Source organism: Zingiber officinale, chromosome 9B (genome assembly GCF_018446385.1).
Source record: "Zingiber officinale cultivar Zhangliang chromosome 9B, Zo_v1.1, whole genome shotgun sequence".
In the NCBI taxonomy this organism is placed as follows: domain Eukaryota; kingdom Viridiplantae; phylum Streptophyta; class Magnoliopsida; order Zingiberales; family Zingiberaceae; genus Zingiber; species Zingiber officinale.
In genome coordinates this window covers 55,496,430-55,514,573 of record NC_056003.1, presented here as the reverse complement: position 1 = coordinate 55,514,573, position 18,144 = coordinate 55,496,430, and positions in this window count along the sequence as shown.

Genomic DNA, 18,144 nt, shown 5'->3' with positions numbered 1-18,144 from the left:
TGTACAAGAATGCAAGTGATTTTACTTGATTCAGAGCTTTTGATAACTGCTATTCCAAAACCCAAGCCCCTCGGACCTATCGATAGGTAATCCACTAAGTCTCTTCCAGAACCGCCAGAAGAGATAATCAAGTACAAATAAAGGAATAGGAAAGTGTAACAAACCTACACTTTTCTTTTATAGATATTTATAGTAAGCACAAAATAGAAACTAGTTACCAACACGAAGACATAGGAGTGAGAGCTCTCGTGTGTTGGTGAGGGTCTGTCTGTAGTAGTCGGTTATGATAGTGTCGTAGCAAACCCGCAGCAAGAAGTCAAAGCAGTCGGAACGTCTAACGAACGCGTAGAAGCTTGTAGAGGAGATGTATGAGTTGTGTCTTGAAGGCTAACCAAAACACGCTTTTATTGAGTGTTGAAGGCACCTTCCATAGCACTGAAGGTGTATTCCATCCGCTAAGTTTTATCCCAAACAGCTCGCCTCTTATTGTTGACGAAGTCCAATTTTATTCGATCGGAGGCGCCTTCCAAGCTCTTAAAGGCGCCTTCCTTCGCATGAAAGGCGCCTCGGGTACTATTCAGCTAAGGCATTTTGTGCTTCTTTTGCCCTACAAAATATGTTAGTCCAACATAAAATATTTTGTCACACCCCGAGGGTAAGGTTGTCCGACGAAAATCGGACAACACCTCCCCTATAACAGCGACAAAAGAAGCATGTATACAATGCCACAAGGATACTCACAAGCTATCAATAGCCCTCACGGCTGAATGTAAACACAACCATGCAGTTTATAAGTAGCCCACATGGCTGAAAGTATACACAACTACGCAGTTGATAAACAACCCATACGGCTGGAAAAAAACACAACCAAAGTCACAAAATAATGAACATAAAATAACTAACTACGAGCCGACCTGACTTGACACCACAACACCAAAACAAATACAAGAAGCCACAAGGCTAAACTCCAAGTTCATGTCGAGTTATTACAACGCCAAGTTCACAAATTCAAAACATGAATAAAATAGGAATCAGAACTAGAAATCCAACCTCGAATGTGACATGGGACTGATAGTCAGGATCCTCCAAGTGTCCTTGTATCATCTACCTATTCTCTAGCGAAAGAAAAACAGTTCAAAGGGGGGTGAGTGCTAATGACTCAACGGGTAATAGACAGATAGTGCATGAGCATAATATATTCTAGAGAGCATAAGGTCTATAGTCTCATAGGAAGTGGTAACATGAACTACAGTGATATTATAATAAATATTCATACCTGAACTCATCTACTAAGCAAGTAATAAAAAGTCAGGAATAGTGAGGATCTGTAATAGTACTACTCATAACTACAAGGATAACATGTGAGGTATATATATATACATATTACCAATAGGTAAGTCAGTATCTAACACATGCAATAGGCATATAACTCAACATATGTAAGCATATCACAATCATACAGATGCAATAAAAATAATAGTATAGTAACAAAAGTGTATGTACGGATGGTCACTTCCCCCCCCCACACCCCTCTGCACCATGACCCCTGTATGGTCGAGAGGTCAGGACAATGATAACTGTATAATACTCTAACTATTACTACTCTCGAGTGACCGAGTGAATAGTTCACGTAGTAGCTGACTAGCTACATAGTAATGGGGTTCCTGCTGCTCGTAACTCTAGCTATCATTATCCACGAGTGACTAAGTGGGGGCATGACAAGACAAGCGACATCTGTTCTAGCAACCACTACCCATGAATGGATAAGTGTGCGGTGTTGACTAAGACTTAGTCAACCACAAGGGAGACATAATTATTAGTATGCATGTAATGACATGATAAGCAAGATGTAACAGTCATCACATAGATAAATAAAAATCAACTATGCTACAATAGAACCAGCATACTCAATAAGGTACATGAATAAATAGCAATCAAAGCAAATAATCATTATATCTAGTATCCGCTAAATATCATGGATGACAACGAGAGACTATATAGATATGGAACTGATCATCTCAAATATCAAGCAAGTAAGTATCAAACTCAGAAAAAATACTAGTGGAGTCAAGGTAAATACAACAACTATCTGAATATATCTCATGTACTAAGGTCAAAGTACTAAAGAAATAAGATAGAAAGTACCCGCCTTAAATATAGCACGTATCAAAAATTATCCTCACGTCAAGCGGCTCGTTGTAAATCAATGTCCTATAACAACATGTATAATTAAGCTACTCCCATGTGCATCAAATAGCTAAACAAAATTCCTATTTAAATCAGGAAACCCCTAATCCATTATTAACCTTGGTTAATTAACAAATCAGATCTAACCTAAACCCTAGTTCAAATCCATCATTTAATCTTAATCATTTCACAACCTCATGGATTAATTATCCCTAGCTATTCCAGCATCAACTCAGATTATGCTAAAACATAAATCAATTTCCAATAACTTACCCTACTACAATGCCTCCCCTGTTGAATCATAGCTAGGAAGAGTGGCTATTAGAAATTTCTAGTTGAAAGTACTTGCTACCGAAGATTCATGGCCGAAGCTACAATGAAGCTACAACTAGGAACAACCATCCCAGTAGCACAACATTCCATACTAAAATCGAAACCCAAATCTCTACAAACCTATAACCCAAAACTAACGGCCTCACCATATCTTAGTGTCAGCAGTTTCCTCTCCAACGGAGTCTAGATCAAGTGGCTGTAGAGATTAGTGAAGAAGGGATCGACAGTGGAAGCTTGGTATTGGCCACAGGAGGAAGAAATAGCCATCTGGAATGTCGATTACAATAAAAATCTAGCGCTGGAATATGTGATTCAACTCCGGAAAAACTAGAGCTCGTATCTCCCCCTCTTGGCCGAAGATGAACTTGCGCAGAGTGACGATTTAGAGAGGAGAACAATTGGTGGGACTTCAGTGTTAGGGTCGATTTGTAGCTAGCTCATCTTGCTTTGATGATGTGCTTCTTCGATGATATGCAGCGGAATAAGGAACAAGAAAACACACTCACAATGCTAACAAGTATATTTACTTGGTATCCACCTCAAGAAGAGGTGATTAATCCAAGGATCCATACACGACGATAAAAACACTCGTTCTCGGTAACTACCAGAGGTGGAGAAATCTCGTACAACACTCACACAATAAATACAACACACGCAAGAAGAAAAATACAAGAATACAAAGAAAAACCTTCTTCTTGCTCACTTGTTGCTTGTTGATGCCTCTTAAACCATGGAGGTGCACCTACATGTATCTCTAAGAGCTTCCAAGAACTGGCGATGAATGTCGTGGATGTTGGTGCAACCTTAGGTCAAGGTTGACCTGGTTGACCCGACTCGAGTTGACTTGACTCGAGTTGTATTTTGATGTTTGACTTGGGAAGATTGTCGGTGCAACCTTAGGTCAAGGTTGACCTAGTTGTGTTGCATGTTGATGTTTGACACTCGTGAGAGAGTTCTATTCTTGATATGGGACAAGAATAGATGTTTGGGAGATTATTGGTGCAACCGTAGGTCAAGGTTGACCTGGTTGACCTGATTCGGGAAAAAGTCCAAGTATGGAGACTTGGCAACGGAAAAGTCCAAGCAGGGAGCTTGGCACTGGAAAAGTCCAAGTATGGAGACTTGGCGAAAGTCCAAGCGAGGAGCTTGGCACGCGAAAAGTCCAAGTATGGAGACTTGGGAAAAGTCCAAGCAGGGAGCTTGGCGAAAAGTCCAAGTATGGAGACTTGCTGGAAAAGTCCAAGCAGGAGCTTGGCACGGGAAAAGTCCAAGTATGGAGACTTGGCTGGAAAAGTCCAAGCGGGAGCTTGGCGCGGAAAAGTCCAAGTATGGAGACTTGGCACGGAAAAGTCCAAGTATGAAGACTTGGCGGAGAAGTCTGGTGAGTGAAGCAGGCGGTGGAAAGTCCTAAGCGGATGTTAGGCGGTTGGAAAGTCCTGGTGAGTGAAGCGAGTGAAAGTCCTAACCGGATGTTTGGCAGGGAAGTCTGGTGAGTGAAGCCAGGCAAGGAAAGTCTGGTGAGTGAAGCCAGGCGGACGGAAAAGTCCCGTGAGTGAAGCCAGATTAAATCCTGGTGAGTGAAGCCGGTGAAAATCCTAGTGAGTGAAGCTAGGTGAATGAGAAAGTCCTAACTGGGATGTTAGGCGGTGTGAAATCCTGGTGAGTGAAGCCGGTGGAAAGTCCCGTGAGTGAAGCCGGGCAAGGGAAAATCCAGATGGATCAAGGGTGATCGGACATCGGTGTTGAGAAGTCCAAGTGAGTGAAGCTTGGCATATGGAGTCGGAGAGGGCTCGGTGGCTCGTTCTCCGAACTAGGTTAGAGAGGGCACTCTAAGCAGGAGTTGGATCGGTCCGTGACCGATCCGGTGATCTGCGTTGCCACGATCGGTCGGTGACCGATCGAATTAGATCGATGGCTCGCGGTTGCAATCGATCGATGCGGAGACCGATCGAGGCAACGCAACCTGCGAGAAGAAAACCGTGGATCGGTCTGCTGACCGATTCTCACTTGATCGGTCGGCGGACCGATCAGGAAGAACACAGATTCGACTCGGTAGCATACCGTGGAGTTCCTGATCGGTCCACGGACCGATCAGGGCTTGATCGCGACACCTGATCGGTGCGGGACCGATCGGTGACAACGAAGCTTCGCGCTGGGCCGATCGGTGCGGGCCGATCGGTGTTCTAGCCGTTGCGATGCAACGGCTAGTTTCTTTTCTTCTTCGCAGGTATAAAGGGGCTGAGGGCTTCTACAGGGCTACTTCTTCTTCTTTCTGGAAGTACTCTTCTGCCTGAAGCTTTTGCTTCTTCTTCCTGCTGAGCTTTGTTGAGCTCGTTGGGTGCTAAAGCTTTGCGTGAGCTTCTTCCCGTTGCTGGTTTTCTAGCTAGGCTTGGATCCGAGAAGCTGCTGCTTCACCAGGGTTCCTGCTGACTTCAAGAAGGCAAGCAAGTGTTGTTTACATTTCTGTTCTTGTTTTCTTGTTCCTATTTGTACTTCTATTGCTGTTGCAAAGATTGTGGTGAGGTTTCTCCACCCACAAGGAGTATCTATTAGCCGGGTTTCCGGGGATTCATCCACCGACGGATTGATAGGCTTCGTCCACCTTACGGACACGCCGAGGAGTAGGAGTTCATCTCCGAACCTCGTTATATGGTTTGTCTTTCTTCTCCTGTATTCTTTCTGCATCTATTTTTCCGCTGCGCTAACCCTAGTTTATAGAAAGAATCGAGAACGAATTGGGGTCGGCTATTCACACCCCCCTCTCTAGCCGTACAAAGGATCCTAACAAGTGGTATCAGAGCAAGGTTGCTCTTCGTCGGATCAACACCCGTGGGAGCAAAGCTAGAGATGGATCAATTCGGAGAAGACATCACGATTCCACCCTTCTACAACGACAACTTCACATATTGGAAGGTAAGGATGATGTATTTTCTTAGGACTAATATGTTGAACTGGTTTTGTGTACAAGAAGGGTTTACTCCTCCAATGGATAAAGAAGGAGAGCCTCTAGAGAAGAACAAGTGGACAAAGGAACAAGTCCATCAATCAACGATCAACAATGAGGTAACTAAAACAATTGAATTTTCATTACCTACTAATATTTTGCGTAAGATAGGTGAATACAACAATGCCAAGGAGTTGTGGGATAACTTGGCCAAGTACCATGAGGAGAGTTCCACTTCAAGCCATGAAGAGGAGCCTAGTGAGCCAAGTAGCTCACATCATGGAGGGAGCGAGTTGGGAGTTGAGGGCTACTCAACATCCAAGGAAGAAGAGGAAGTGAGTTCTTCTTCAAGATCGGAGCACGAAGAAGAAGCTTCTACCTCCGGGAGGGATGAAGAAGAGAACATCCATTCATCCTCAATCCTAGGTAACTCAAACACTGTGATTTCAAGCAAATTACACATAATGTGTTTTGAGTGTAGGAAACATGGACATTACAAGAGTAAGTGTCCAAAGAGGGTAAGAAAGACTCCACCGGCGCCAAAGGTCAAGGAAGCCGGAGTCCCGAAACGCAAGGGCAAGGAGCACATCGTGTGCTTCCAATGCAAGCAAAGGGGACACTATAGGAGCCATTGTCCGAGGGGGAGGCAACCTCACAAGGGCAAGAGACCGGGCACATCGATAGGGGGAGCTAAGGCAAACCCTAAGGTAACCTCTAAGGTTCATTTTTGCAACTCTAATAAAATGCATGCTAGGAATTTTATTGCATTTGTCGATAATAACAAGCATGATAACCTTAGGAATCAATACATGTGCTTAGGTGCAAAACATGTGAGCCTAGATAAGGATAACACTAGGAAAGCCAACCCTAGAATTACCTCATCTAAGGTTAAGGAGAACCTAGGTAGGAATCCCAAATCAACTAGACACATGCCTAGGAATGCCTCAAAGAAAAATGACAAATCAAAAATTGAGGTATTAGAGAAGGAGAATCAAGTCTTGAGGTCAAGACTTGATACTTTGGAAAAGGCTCTTAAAAACATGGAGAAGTCATCTCTAGGGTTTAAGAGTCAAAAACCCAAGTCCAAGGACAAGAAAGGTTTGAGTCACAAACCTAAGTCCCAAATGGTCAAGCCCACTTACCACAATGTTCCATTTGATTATGGAACAAAACCTAGGGCTAGGAAGACCATTACCAAGGTCACAAGGGGAGTCACCCCTATAGTTGACCTTGATGAGACCCAAATGACCAAGGCTTTAAAGCCTAAGAGGGTCATTAGGAGGGTTGCTAGGGAAGTTATCCCTAGTGAATATTTAGTGAACCCAATGAGCTCAAATAGGTATTGGGTTCCTAGGAGCATCTTCTCTACCCCATAAATGGGTTAGAGAGTGTCAACTCCAATAAGAAGGGTAGTTAACCCAACTTTGAGGAAATTGACACTCAAGGAGCATTTTCAAGGTTTTGAGAACTTTTGAAAATGAAATGGAATTATCATTTACTCCCTTGAAGAGCTAAATGTGCCTAATGGTGGAAATATCATTTTTAATCTTAAGTGGCACAATTTGAGGAAAACCTAGAGAAATACCATAATTGGGATTTTGGTTTTCTCTTAGGGATATATGGGCAATCTAGGGTTAGATTTTAAGTTAGCTAAGGCTAAGGATACTTAGATAGGGAATTTAGGTATTTTATTTGTGCTAACTTGCCATGATTGGTTACCATATGCCATGCCATGACATCATATTTATTTTATTATCATTTGAAATGTCATGATAATGCTTAGGCTAGTTGTTATGTCATGTTTATTTAAGTTTCAAACTTTATGCCATGACATCATGACATTGGCACATGTTTTCATTTATGATACCATTTTATGCCATGTCATCATCTCTTGCATTAATAATCAATTGAATTGATTTAAGGATGAAAAATACATTTTGATATTGAGATCAAATTTGTGTTTAGAAAATGCATGAGAACTTAGCCTAAGTTGACCTTAACCCATATCTCACATCAAATTGACTTGAATGTGGTTTGATACACCTTAGATGTGTGTGAGATATTAGGATCATGAATTAGGATCAAGGTGCATAGTTCTTGTACCTAGATGAGCCTAATTCAAGAAATTGAGGATCATAGGGAAAGCTTGTGTACAAGTCATGTACATCTAGCCCTAAGATTATGGTCCTAAATTCAAATGGTTTTAAAATCATTTTAAAATTGATTTGAAAAACCTTGATGAAGCTTTCCTAGTGATAGCATTCATCATTGAACTTTGTGATACAAAGTTGAGTTAAAACTTGAACTATTTCAAAGTTTTTGAACTTTGTATCAAGATTTGAAAATGGAAACTATTTTCATAGAAAATTATTTTTCCATGATAGTGTATGATATGAGGAATGTATCCTCAAAATTTCACAATTTTTGAATTTTCTGAATTTATTAGGGTTTCAATTTCGGGAGAGGAAAGTGTGGATTGGTCACTGGACCGATCCAGGAGAGGCTGGATCGGTCTGGGACCGATCCAGGGAGGTCTGATCGGTCTGGTGACCGATCAGGGCGTGCCATCGTGCTGAAATTCGACCGCATGTCTGAAATTTCAGCTATGGAAGTTGTGTTTTAGATTTCTAAAGGCTTGAAACTCTCCAAGACAGTGTTGGTGCAATGGTCAAGGGGGAGTTGGCCTTTAGGGGGAGGTTTAACTATTAGTCAAGGGGAGTTGACGTTTAGGGGGAGTTTGGACTCCTTGAGACTTGAGTGATATGGGATTATCACTAAGTGGATTGTTGAGCTTAGTATCAAGGGGAAAATAAGAGTTTCAATGAAAGGTATGGGACTTTCATTAGGAAGAAACTCTTGACCTTGATTCACTCCTTTTGATGTGTGTCAAAAAGGGAGAGTGTTCATTGGAGAATTATTGGAGAACCCAAGTTGGGTTATCGGTTTAACCTAAGCTAGGGGAAGATTGTCAAGGAATGTTCGAGGAAGAACATTGGAATACTTTTTGATGTGTGTCAAAAAGGGGGAGAATTATTAGAGAACCCAAGTTAGGTTATCAGGTTAACCTAAGGGGAGAATGTCTAGAGAATGTTCAAGGAAAGAACATTGGACATTGGAAGATGGTTGGAAAACCTAAGTTAGGTTATCGGGTTAACCTAACTTGATTATGGTTTTGTCAAACATCAAAAAGGGGAGATTGTTGGTGCAACCTTAGGTCAAGGTTGACTGGTTGACCCGACTCGAGTTGACTTGACTCGAGTTGTATTTTGATGTTTGACTTGGGAAGATTGTCGGTGCAACCTTAGGTCAAGGTTGACCTAGTTGTGTTGCATGTTGATGTTTGACACTCGTGAGAGAGTTCTATTCTTGATATGGGACAAGAATAGATGTTTGGGAGATTATTGGTGCAACCGTAGGTCAAGGTTGACCTGGTTGACCTGATTCGGGAAAAAGTCCAAGTATGGAGACTTGGCACTGGAAAAGTCAGGAGAATAGAAAAGTAGTACTTGAGGAAAGTCCAAGCAGGAGCTTGGTGCAAGTCAAGGGAGACCTGGTGACCAACGAGTGAGCTGACTGGAAAAGTCCAAGTATGGAGACTTGGCACGGGAAAAGTCCAAGTATGGAGACTTGGCACTGGAAAAGTCCAAGCAGGGAGCTTGGCACGGGAAAAGTCCAAGTATGGAGACTTGGCACTGGAAAAGTCCAAGCAGGGAGCTTGGCACGGGAAAAGTCCTGGTGAGTGAAGCCAGGCAGTGGAAAGTCCTAACTGGGATGTTAGGCAGTTGGGAAGTCCTGGTGAGTGAAGCCAGGCAAGGGAAAGTCCTGGTGAGTGAAGCCAGGCAGACGGAAAAGTCCTGGTGAGTGAAGCCAGGCAGATTGGAAATCCTGGTGAGTGAAGCCAGGTGAAAATCCTAGTGAGTGAAGCTAGGTGAATGAGAAAGTCCTAACTGGGATGTTAGGCAGTGTGAAATCCTGGTGAGTGAAGCCAGGTGGAAAGTCCTGGTGAGTGAAGCCGGGCAAGGGAAAATCCAGATGGATCAAGGGTGATCGGACATCTGGTGTTGAGAAGTCCAAGTGAGTGAAGCTTGGCATATGGAGTCGGAGAGGGCTCGGTAGCTCGTTCTCCGAACTAGGTTAGAGAGGGCACTCTAAACCGAGGAGTTGGATCGGTCTGGTGACCGATCCAGTGATACTGCGTTTTCAGATCGGCAGTGATCGGTCCGGACCGATCTCTCGACTCGACTGCAATCTGATCGGTCCGGAGACCGATCAGGCAGGCAACGCAACCCGCGAGAAAACTGGGATCGGTCTCCGACCGATCAGAAGTTCCCTGATCGGTCCAGGGACCGATCAGCGACGACTGATCGTCACCGATCGGTCTATGGACCGATCAGGGTTCCCGATCGGTCCAGAGACCGATCGGAGGTTCCTGATACCTCCTGATCGGACAGCCGTCGATCAGGTGACAAACAGAAGCTTCACGCGCCTAGGCTGATCGGTCTGCAGACCGATCAGTGTTCTAGCCGTTGCGATGCAACGGCTAGTTTCTTTTCTTCTTCGCAGGTATAAAAGGGCTGAGGGCTTCTACAGGGCTACTTCTTCTTCTTTCTGGAAGTACTCTTCTGCCTGAAGCTTTTGCTTCTTCTTCCTGCTGAGCTTTGTTGAGCTCGTTGGGTGCTAAAGCTTTGCGTGAGCTTCTTCCCGTTGCTGGTTTTCTAGCTAGGCTTGGATCCGAGAAGCTGCTGCTTCACCAGGGTTCCTGCTGACTTCAAGAAGGCAAGCAAGTGTTGTTTACATTTCTGTTCTTGTTTTCTTGTTCCTATTTGTACTTCTATTGCTGTTGCAAAGATTGTGGTGAGGTTTCTCCACCCACAAGGAGTATCTATTAGCCGGGTTTCCGGGGATTCATCCACCGACGGATTGATAGGCTTCGTCCACCTTACGGACACGCCGAGGAGTAGGAGTTCATCTCCGAACCTCGTTATATGGTTTGTCTTTCTTCTCCTGTATTCTTTCTGCATCTATTTTTCCGCTGCGCTAACCCTAGTTTATAGAAAGAATCGAGAACGAATTGGGGTCGGCTATTCACACCCCCCTCTCTAGCCGTACAAAGGATCCTAACAGTGGAAAAGCGCGTGAAGATCGGGAAGAAGGGTTTTTGTGTTTGAAAGCTTCGTCGTCTTTATATCTACGCTTCTAGGGCTTCCAATCGATTGGGGCTCCTCCCAATTGATTGCCACATCAGATCCCAGCAATCTCGACCGTCCAAAACCTGCATCAACAGTCGTATCCCAATCGATCGGCTGATCAATTAGGGAGGCTTGAATCGATTGGTTGATCGATTTAGAGCGCCTCTGTGCTTGCTGGAAGTTGCCTGAATCGATCGACCGATCGATTCAGGCTTTCTCACGATCGGGCGAGAAAACCAGCTGCCAACCGATCGACTGATCGATTGGTGGTGTCTGATCGATCGACTGATCGATTGGGCCACTGCTTGTCACAGCACTTTCCCAATCGATCGGATGATTGATTGGGCTTAGGTCAATTGATCAGTCGATCGATTGCCCCAACCTTGACTTGCCTAAACTCAAGTCCAAGGTTCCCAAACCCAACATCCGGTCAACCATGACCTGTTGGGACTCCTTTACCAAGTGTCCAGTCAATCATTTGATCCACTTGGACTTTTCTCCTTGTGCCAAGTATCCGGTCAACCTTTACCCACTTGGACTTATCATCTCGTACCAAGTGTCTGATCCTCCATGACCCACTTGGATTTCCACTAGATGTTCGATCACACTTGACCCATCTGGATTTCCTTGTACCAAGTATCCAGTCAATCCTTTGACCTACTTGAGCTTCCCAACACCAGGTGCCCGATCAATATTGACCCACCTAGATATCCACGTGATTGGCTTCACTCACTAGGTCTTTCCATCTGCCTAGCTTCACTCACTAGGACTTTTCATCTGCCTCACTTCACTCACCAGGACTTTCAATCTGCCTGGTTTCACTCACTAGGACTTTTCATCTGTCTGGCTTCACTCACCAGGACTTTCACCTAGCTTCACTCACTAGGGTTTTCACCTGGCTTCACTCACCAAGATTTTCCCACTACCCAACTTCACTCACCGAGACTTTTACCTGTCTAGCTTCACTCACTAGGTCTTTCCATCTGCCTGACTTCACTCACCAAGACTTTCACCTAGCTTCACTCACTAGGATTTTCACCTAGCTTCACTCACCAGGATTTTTCCATTGCCCGACTTCACTCACCGGGACTTTCACCTACTTAGCTTCACTCACTAGGTTTTTCACCTGGCTTCACTCACCAGGATTTTCCAACTGTCTACCTTCACTCACTAGGTCTTTCACCTGGTTTCACTCACCAGAATTTTCCCTTGCCTAACATTCAGTTAGGACTTTCCCAGTCAAGTATCCGGTCAACCTTAACCTACTTGACTCTTCTTCACATCAAACTGGTCAGTCCTTAACCAGGGGGGAATTGTATTAACAATATCTCCAATCAGACGATTGCATTTGCAATCTCCATGTATTGTCAAACATTGAAACCCAAACATCAAGACTTAAGTTTGAGCCAATTCAAGCTTAGTCAACCTGACCTAAGAGATATTGCACCAACAATCTCCCCCTTTTTGATGTTTGACAATATCTTTAAGTTAGGCTAATCCCATAACCTCAACTTTTTCTTCATGTCAATGCCCTTTGGATAATGAAGGCATAATTTAGACTCTACATTCTCCCCCAAACTTTCCTTGAGGGACAAAGACCTAACTTAAACCTTACATTTCTCCCCCTATTGGCACACATCAAAAACTCTCCCCCTGAAGAGTTACTCAACGTTGTTCACAACCTCACATGTTATTCACTACACCACAATGAAGGTCCAATACCATTCATTATCTTCAATGCTCACCCTTGAGCATTAACCACTTCACCATGCTCATCCAAGAGCATTCATCATTCTAACAGTGAAGGTCCCATACCGTTCATTGTATCTAATGCTCATCCTTGAGCATACTCCTTTTCTACAATGAAGATATCTAATCTTCCATTGTTCCCTAATGCTCAACCTTGAGCATTTTTTCACATGAAGGATTTACCACCTTCAATGATTTTGGAAAAATATTTTCATGTTTTTAAAGAGTAGTTTCCCCTAAAACATGCTTTAAACTTCTGTCATTGCACCAACAATGGTTTGGAGTTCTTAAATCTTTAGGAAACCCAAAAATTTGAAGTTTTGATGTTTAAAAGATTCAATGTTGAAACTAACCTCATCCTAAACTTCAACCTAGTGTTCCTTAATCATTTCCCCTTGTTTTCATCATGAAACTACCCCTAAATGTATATAAATATATTCCAAGGGTTTAGGAGTGGTTAAATAGGCTAAAAATGGCTTAAAGTGCTGAAATTAGACTTTTCTAGCCAAAATTGGCCTTTTCAATCGATTAGATTGGGTCTCAATCGGTTGACACTAGTTTCAATCGATCGCCTGATCGATTCTGTGAGCTTCTGTTCGCGAAAATTACCTCTGAATTGATCCACTAATCAATCCAGGCAAAGTTGAATCGATTGGATGATCGATTCAGTGAGCTTCTACTCGCGACAATACCCATCTCAATCGATCGCCTGATCGATTGAGATAATCCAATCGATTGCCCAATCAATTGAGACACTCCAATCGATTGCTCGATCGATTGGAGGTCTAATTTCCTGAAATCCAATTTCAGTGAAATTCATAAATGCCCTAAAAGTTTTACAAAATTCTAAAAAACATGAAAATTGTTATAGACATTATTTAGGATATATACTATCAAGGAAAAATAGGTTTCTAAGAAAATACTTCCTATTTTTAAATATTGACACAAAATTAGAAACTTGTAAAAACTTCAATATTTCTTCCAAGTTTATGTCTAACTTTTCAATGATAATTACTATCAAAAGATAGCCTTCACCAAGGTTTTCCAAAGTATATTTAAAATATTTTTCAAAACTAATTTCCAACCATGTTCTTTGGGCTCAATGCACATGACTTATACATTAGCTTTTCCAATGATTGGAGTAAAGATAACTATGTGTTTAGATGAATTCAAAACTCAACTAGATGCATTAAATCAACATCTTGAGTCTTGTTCATCATCCTAACATCTCATTTGTATCTAATGTGCACTAAAACACATACAAGTCACCTTATAATCTTTGTGAGATGTAGTTTTTTTATCTTGCCCTAAACTAGGGATGATGTATATCTATCTAGACATTTTGAATTATTAACATCCACCTAGGATGCTGCTTGTTAGCAAATGTCATTATCCTTAATTGTAAGGAATTAAAAAGTAATGCATGATGATTTATGACATACATCAACATAGAAATAATTTTCAAAAGAAAATATACTATAGCTACATGATGTATGTATGATATGCCATGGTAATTTTGTATTTTTCATAATGAAAATGAATGCACACATGATGTCATGGCATATGATGGGCAAACAAAGCATGACAATTTAGCATACGTAAAATACCTAGATTAACTATCTAAGAATCCATAAACCTTAGCTAACTTAAAATTAAATCCTAGATTGCCTATTTTCAAAGGTCAACTTCATTTTCAAAGGTCAATAAAAACCCTAAAAATACCTCCAAGTGTCAACTTCATCAAGGTTGGATTAACTACCCTTCCAATAAGAGTTGACACTCTCTAACCCATCTAGAGTGTAGAGAATATACTCCTTGGAACCTAAAACCTATTGGTGCTCCTTGAGTGTTCTAGATATTCACTAGGGATAACCTCCGTAGATACCTTTCTAATGACCTTTCTAGGCTTTTTAGAAGCCTTATCACTTCCTCTAGGTCAACTCTAGGGATAGCTTCCCTTGTGACCTCCTTAGTGACTTTCTTAGACTTCTTAGAAGTGTTAGTCACATTTTTCTTTGCAAAAACACTTCTAGGGATAGTTTTCCTTGTGTTTTTGACTCAACCACTAGACCTAGGGTTGGTTCCATAGCTATATGAAACTCTATGATAAGAAGGAACATCCTTCTTGGCCTTGGTTTTGTATCCCAAACCTCTATGGCCATTGGATGATTCTCGATGTCCTAAACCTAGGTTATGCTCATTTTTCTCTTTTAGAATATTTTTCATCCTTTTTATGGTATTTTCTAATTTATCAAGCCTTGACCTCAAGGCTTGGTTTTCCATCCTTAAATCCTTAGTTTTGGATTTTTCATTATTCCCATGAGCATTTTTATGTTTGGGCCTATATCTAAAATTCTTAAAATTCTTGCCCAAATTATTGTCTATCTTTCTAGCCCTAGGTGAGGTAGTCTTGGCATGAAGAGCCACATGATTTTCATTAATTCTATCATACCTCCTATTTTTATGTTAAATAGTATTAAAATGATATAAATTAGAATTAGCATGCTTGTTACCATTACTTAAAGGAGTTGGTTCAATAAATGATACCTTGGGTTTGCTCTTACAAGCTCCCCCTTGACTTGAGCTTCCTCCTTTAGGATTGACCAATTTCTTCCCTTTTGGACATTGGCTCTGGTAATGTCCTTTTTGGTTGCAAGAAAAGCACACAATGTGCTCTTTGTTGTGGGGGTGGTCTCCTTGGGCTTCTCTTTGCCCTTTAGTGCCATTTGACCCTTTTTCTTGGCCAATTTAGGGCACTTACTCTTGTAGTACCCATGTTCCCTACACTCAAAACAAATAATATAATTTTTATTTTTAGTTAAACTACTTATAGCTTCGCATGTAGGGATGACACTTGATCCTCCATTTGATGTCTCTTGATTTTTGGAGGATGCCCCATCTTCTTCTTCTTCACTTAACCCGGAAGTAGAAGCTTCTCCTTCTTCTTGGTCCAGTGTCATCGAACATCGCTCACCCTCTATCCTAGAGGTGGAGGTCTCTTCATATTCATCTTGTACATGGAACAAAGAGTATGCTCCCTCTTTTCCCTTCTCGTTGCACTCTGCTGAAGATGAAGCTTCTTCTTCTTCTTCTTCTTCTTCCGATGTTGAGCATCTCTCAACCTCAGAATCCTCCTCCTTTTGGTCTTGCTCCAATGAGTTACCCTCTTTGGATTTCTCTTGGTTTGGTGTAGTGGAGGGGATCTCACGGATCTTTGCTAATTTGCTCCAAAGCTCCTTGACATCTTTAAATTCTCCCACTTGCTTCAAGATGTTGCTAGGCAATAAATTGACCAATAGCTTGGTCACTTTATCATTGACCTCACATCTTTGGATTTGCTCTTGGATCCACTTGCTCCTCTTGAGAATTTTGCCCTTTGAATCTTTTGGAGCTTCAAAGCCTTCCATTAGAGAAAACCATTGCTCTATCTCCATCATGAGGAAATTTTTGATCCTTGATTTTAAAGAATCAAAGCTCATTGATATGAATGGTGGAGGCACCCTCGTGTCGAATCCAAGTCCATCTTGAAATTTCATTTGAAGTTGAGCCTTTGATGAAGTCTTCAACTTGTTGAAATTTGCTTCAACTTCTTCTCCCTCTAGCTCGTTGCCCCTTCTGGTGATGATTCCGGTGAAGAGCGACCTCGCTCTGATACCACTTGTTAGGGTTGATTTGTAGCTAGAGGGGAGGGGTGAATAGCTCGTCACGCTTTAGTGATGTGCTTCTTCGATAATGTGTGTTGGATCAAAAGGATTAGAGGGGGTGAATAGCGCTCGTGGCTATTTTGTTCGTTTTGGAAAACTCAGAATTATGCAGGGGAATAAAGAAAAGAAACAAACGCAATCGCTAACAAGTTTCTTTTACTTGGTTCGGAGCATGTGGTGACTCCTACTCCAAGGACCGCGATCGTTGATCACTTTTGGTGGGCAATCACTATAAGTCCAGAGAATTACACTTGGAAGGACAATATAAAAATAGTACAGAAAACTTATACCAACAATTTAAGAATAAAGAATTTGAAGCTTCTGCTCGTCGGTGTCTTGTTATAGCTTTATTAGATCATCCTTTGAGCAACACACGGAAGAATGGTTGCGAGTTCTTGTTGTATTCAAGTTGCTACTCGGAACCTACTTATAAAACCTGTGGAGGGTGCCTCCAACACCATAGAGGGCGCCCTCAACCTCGCCGATTTTGTAGTGTGGATAAGCCCTGACTTCTTCGCCGCTTATCCGTCTGAGGGTGCCTCCAACCGAATGGAGGGCACCCTCCACCTACGTCTAGGGCGCCCTCAGCTCCATAGAGGTTGCCTTCTGCTCAGCGTCCAGGGCGCCCTCAGCTCCATACGGTGCCCTCTGCCCTGCTACGGGAAGTGTTTGGCTAGTGCACCCGAGGCGCCTCTAAGCTCCATGGAGGGTGCCTCGGGTACTATTCATTCGAGGCTTTACATCTTTTTTGCTCCCTACAAGATGTGTTAGTCCAAAATATAAGATATATCCTGCAAAATAGAGTTAACCATAATACAATAAGGTTAAGATAAATATCTGACAATCATCGGACTATCCGGTTCTAACTTCGGATTTTCGTCCAGAAACCCTAGGTCGAACCAATGCCTATTGCTCTCTCACCGGGGAACGCATCCTCACCTACTCCACTTAGAAGAGTATACCTGTTGCCAGACCGGTCCTCTAGACCGAATAGACTTTTGCTCAGTGCCTGAGGCTCCAGGACTTTCTGCTGGACGCCCGCTCCACGACCCGTCCAATCTTCCACCTGGTTTGCGACACCAGGACTTTCCACCTAGAGTCCCCAACTCTAGAAATTTTTCCCGAAGCCCTCGATCCGCCAAAACTTTTCGCCTAGGGTTACTACCCCCTAGGACCTAAGGTTACCACCCCTTGGGTTTTTCATCTACCTAACCGCAACTAGGACTTTTGCCTAAGTACACTTAGGACTTTCCTGCAAACTCATTCAAACACATTAGACCACAAATGATCTTAACTTTGAACCCTTTTCCATTATCTAAACTTAGGTTCGATCGTCGGATGTTTTCCGCACCAACAATCTCCCCCTTTTTGATTATGACAATAAAAGTTTAAAGTTAAGTAAAAACATAGTAAGAAAAAAAACATAGTAAGATCATAGCATACATGCAATATCAAATAATGCAAATTTGAAATGAGCTTAGTAGGAGAACCTAACTTTTTCTTAGGCTTGCAAATTAAACAAACAAAAGAAAGAATATATATTTTTCAAACAAAATATGCTAAGGAATTAATTAAAAATTTTGGCACGGAAAATTCTAAAAATATAAATATCCCAATGACAACTAATGTTAAAATTGACTCTGATTTAGAAGGAAAACCAGTAGTCTTAAAATATTATCGAAGTGCAATAGGAAGTCTACTATACCTAACTGCAAGTCGACCTGATATTTTGTTTGCAGTAGGTATGTGTGCAAGGTACCAATCTTGTGCAAAAGAATCACACCTAACAAATGTTAAAAGAATACTTAGATACATTAAGGGAACCCTAAATGTAGGACTTTGGTACCCTAGGACCAGCACTATTGACCTAGTTGGCTATTCTAACTCAGACTATATTGGGTACAAACTAAATAGAAAAGCACAAGTAGAAGCTATCAATTTCTAGGTTAGTGCCTAGTAAGTTAGTTAAGAAGAAAGCAAGACTGTGTTGCTTTATTCACTACTGAAGCAGAGTACATAGCCATGGGAGAATGCGCAT